The following is a 4,492-nucleotide window of genomic DNA, read 5'->3' as shown; positions in this document are numbered from 1 at the left end:
AAGTTCATAAATGATGTCACTGATTTGGGGAAAAACAATATATAAAGTGATTGTGGACTGGATATTTTTTTTACTTTTTATCACAGTCTTGGACATGTCAAAGATTAGTAACAACATTAGCTCTGATGCATTTTTAGTTTTTTTTGCAGCATCAGATTAAATTTTTTCTCCCTAATTTACTGTTGGTGGATGTTTTTGCCCCATAGACTTCCATTATAACCACATTTTTTGTCTGCACAGCCATGACACTATATAATCATGCATTCTTGATTGTTGCTGGTTTTCCCTGTTGGGAAGAGGTAAAGTTTGTGATTTTTACTGTTGATGACCAAGTGGCACCATTAACCCTTTAGATAGGCCTGAGCAAAGAAAGCTTAGTTTCTGGCTTTTGTGTGTGTGTGTGTGTGTGTGTGTGAAAGTGAGAGAGACCACCCACCCTGGTGCAGAACACCATGGTCATGAGTTATATTCTGAAATGGGGGAGGAATGTGATCCTCATCAGCACAAGGCACCGCGAGGCAGTGGTGACAATGTTCATAAATCTGATGCAGAGTAGATTTTTTACAGAAAAAATGGAAAAGTGTATTGCTGAAGGATTTTAAGGTAGTTTCAAACTGGCTTTACCATCAAGAAAAGACAAGCATTTCATACACAGGCCATACATAGGTTTAGTCTGTACTTCTCACCATCCAAAGGCCACAGGTGCAGAAATACACTTTGTTTTTGTGTACTCCATGTAGTTGTGAGGGCTGAGGTACATATTTTGATTTTCTCAGACACATCAAGGTTAGTGTGCAAAGGTCTCTCTCTAACTTTCACACACACCCACATGATAACAACTACTGCTGAGCAACAAAAGCTAGATTTCAGTTCACCACCAGGTTCCCGGCCGTTATTAACTGAACGATTTGGTGAACTCCTCGCCAGTTCTGTGGACAATCCAATAAAGTCACGTTCCCATACCGGGAGTCGAACCCGGGCCGCCTGGGTGAAAACCAGGAATCCTGACCGCTAGACCATATGGGAGGGCTCCCTGGGAGAGTTGAGATCGGTGTTTTACTCGACCACCAAGCAGTTTGAGCTCCAGCGCGGTATCATCCAGAGCTTTGCATGGGAACCTTGCATTGCAGAGCACAAAATCGGCCAGCGCTGACCGAGCATTCAGCTACTCGAGCTGTCACTCCAGCGGAAGATCAGCCACTAGACAGAGCGTGGGCTGGTGTTCCTGGTGCAGAAAGCCAGCATACCTCCTAGTACAGGACTCTCCGCATTTCAGGGATTGTGGGAGGTGTTACTCTGCCAGCAATTCGGCAGCTGGAGTCTGTGGCACACCTCTGGGCTCTTAAAAGGCAGCCGAGCCAGCCAGGAGTCGAACCTAGAATCTTAAGGGGAGCGGGGTCCTACCTGCTTATGCTTTTCAAGTGACAAATGGCCAAAAGCTATACCTAGCATTCAACGGTGATGTGGAAAAGCCAATGCCGTGACCCGGCTTCGAACCAGGGTTTCTGCGGCCACAACACAGAGTACTAACCACTATACGATCGCGGCACCCCACACACCTGGGCTAGCCAGAAAAAGGAGCTGCTACATGTTGTGATATGGGTTCTGGCGCCCCTCTGGCCTGGTGCAGTGGCTTTTGATTTAGACATGATTGGAATAGTTGTAGTCTTTTTTGACACTATATCGAGAGACGAACAGATTCATACCCAAATGATACCTTCTGTGCTTTTTAAATAAAAAAAAACAAACAAATAAATTAAAAAATCCTGCAACCCGGATACACTACATGATTAGTTCTATTGACACTGGGACTGACACTCACAGACACCCAGAGAGAAAATAAGCCAAAAGAGAGTTCTCCTCAGTTCATCAAGAAGCTTAAGAACGATTTAAGTTGAAGAGGTCAATGGTACTGTGGCTTTGGTTATGTAACGTTTTGCGCAGTGAATCGAAATGAACACAACACCAACATGCTGCTGGCTGCAATCGGTGATCGTTTTCGGATTCCGTTGAGGAAGCGTTCCCGGCCGTTATTAACTGAGCGATTTGGTGAACTCCTCGCCAGTTCTGTGGGTAATCCAATAAAGTCACGTTTAACGGTAACATTATTAGCTAGATGGCATATTCTTCTGCTATGGAAACAAATTCTCCTTCCATCTTTTGATGACTGGCAGTAAGATGTTATGAGCTTCATTCATTTGGATAAAATTAGGTACACAATAAAGGGCAATACTGGCATATTTTCTGAAACTTGGGGCCATTAATTTTTATTTTTTTCTGATTATGTGAATTCTTCTTCTATAGTTGGTCAGTCTAATCATTAGGATGTCCTTATAATTGTGGCTTGATCAAGTATGTGCACTGTGTATACATAATTTATATTAATGTTTTGTTTGCTGATGTAAACGATTGTGATTATATTTAGTTAGTTAGTTAGTTAGTTAGTTAGTCTCTAAACTCAAACTCAGTTTCTTCTGTACATATTTGACATACACTATTTTTTGGTTTGTATAACTGTATATATATAATCAGAAAGAGGACATTCTTAAAAAAGAGAGATTTGATTTGAAACCTGAACTGCTATCAGGTCCATGCTGAACACCTTCTGACCAATCCAAATCAAGTATAAATTTTAATCTCAATACTGCACATAATTATCAAATAAAAGTCTATCCAGCTGTTATCCAAAAGTCTGAAATAATGTTTCTCTTAAGTGTTTTAATTCAAATCCATATTTTGGTGTGATTTATACACATGGGTTTGTCCATTCTGACTTTTGGACGCTTTATTATGTCCATTTTATGATGAAACAGGAAAAGACTTTGAAAATCATCTGTCATTTTCTGATCATGTTAAATATCAACACAACTAGACTGAAATATACAGGTAAGATATGCAACTAATTGAAACATGAACAGAGCAAGATATAAACTGATATCTACTGGTTTCCTGTCAGGGTTGTGGACTGTTTTCTGGCCACTAGAGACCCCCACTGCCTTTTTGTTGGTGTCCAGTCTCTGTCATTATGTCTAATAGGTGTCTCCTGTGCTTTGTTTAGGTTTGTGTATTTAAGTCACCCTTTTCCTCCACAAATACTTTGCTTAGTGTTTCCTGTACCTTGATTAAGTCTAGGTCAGCCGTGTGCTCTGTTTTATGGCTTTGTCCTTAAAAGACTTTGTGCATCTGGTATAGTTCTTTGTTTTGATTGATTGACAAGTGCTCTTTTGAACGCCTTATGGATTTATTTTGTGGACTAATTAGAATGACTTTTTGGAAGTATTGACTTTGTTTTTTGATTAGACTCCTGTGAACCTTTTGTATGCTTTTGGATTAACCTTGTGGATTTTGGGGATTTATTCTTTGGAACTACTGTCAAGTCTTTTGAGCTGACTTGTTGGATTTGTTTTGTGGATTATTTGACTTGCATTATTATCTAATTAAAGATAAGTAAACATTTCTCCAGAACTGTGATCTGGTTATCTGCATTTGTGTTCAGCCCCCTTTGATTGTGTTCAGGTTTTCTCACTAGTCCTGCCCTCAGTCGCTGCCATAACCTACTGTTCCTTCATTGGACCACTTTTGATAGATACTGACTACTGCAGACCGGGAACACGCCACAAGAGCTGCAGTTTTGGAGATGCTCTGATCCAGTCATATAGCCATCACAATTTGGCCCTTGTCCATACTGTAGGCTTGCCCATTTTTTCTGGTAAAAACCTATAAACTATAATATTGTGCTCACCATACAAATAAATGTACGATAATACTGGATTCAGGAAGCTTCTGCAGATGACAGCAGAGCAGTTTGATATCTTGCTGGGGATGGTTGGACCTCTCATAACCAAGCAGCACACACAAATGAGACGGGCAATATCCCCAAAAGAGCGTCTAGCTGTGACCATGCGGTTTTTGGCAACAGGTGGGTCTGGCAGAACAATATTTGATTCAACAAGTATTACTTTTAAGTGTGTGTTGCTATATTTTATAGTTACTTTATTTCTTGTGCAGGCGAAACGTTCAGTTCCCTCAGTTTCCAATACAGGGTTGGGGTAAGCACTATTTCTAACATAGTCATGGAGACCTGTGCTGCTCCTGTAGGTACTCACTGATTCCCAACATTTACTCAAATGCTGTACTTAAAGGACACATTTAGTACATTGGTAAAAAATAACTTTTAGTAAAATTAGCTTAAAAATGAACATCTGTTTCAGTAAAATGCATCAGTTATTTGTGATGGTCTGTGAATTCCAGCCTACAGTGTCAATTTTACTATGAGGTTAGGACCATCAAATTTTTTGTTCCAATCATTTTGTAATGATTTCAATCTTCAACATGGCCTTACTCAATATTCCAGATATCAAGTTGATGATTTTACAGAATGTTCTTTACATTATGATTATTTTATGTACAAAACAGTCACCAATAAAATGACTATCTGGGTTTTCAGTCATGTATAACTTATAACTAAAAAGTAATTTTAATAAAAGTATAC

General features: G+C 39.7%; 1 non-coding gene across 1 annotated transcript; it reads right to left on the bottom strand.

Moving 5' to 3' along the window:
- Positions 1 to 954: 954 nt before the first annotated feature.
- Positions 955 to 1,026, bottom strand: trnae-uuc (transfer RNA glutamic acid (anticodon UUC)). Its single transcript has one exon. It is a non-coding gene; the product is annotated as a tRNA-Glu (tRNA).
- Positions 1,027 to 4,492: the final 3,466 nt, after the last annotated feature.

The sequence above is a fragment of the Hemibagrus wyckioides genome, unplaced genomic scaffold (assembly GCF_019097595.1).
Source record: "Hemibagrus wyckioides isolate EC202008001 unplaced genomic scaffold, SWU_Hwy_1.0 Contig11, whole genome shotgun sequence".
Taxonomy (NCBI): domain Eukaryota; kingdom Metazoa; phylum Chordata; class Actinopteri; order Siluriformes; family Bagridae; genus Hemibagrus; species Hemibagrus wyckioides.
The sequence above is the reverse complement of the archived record's forward strand: the minus strand, read 5'-3'. Positions and strand labels throughout refer to the sequence as shown.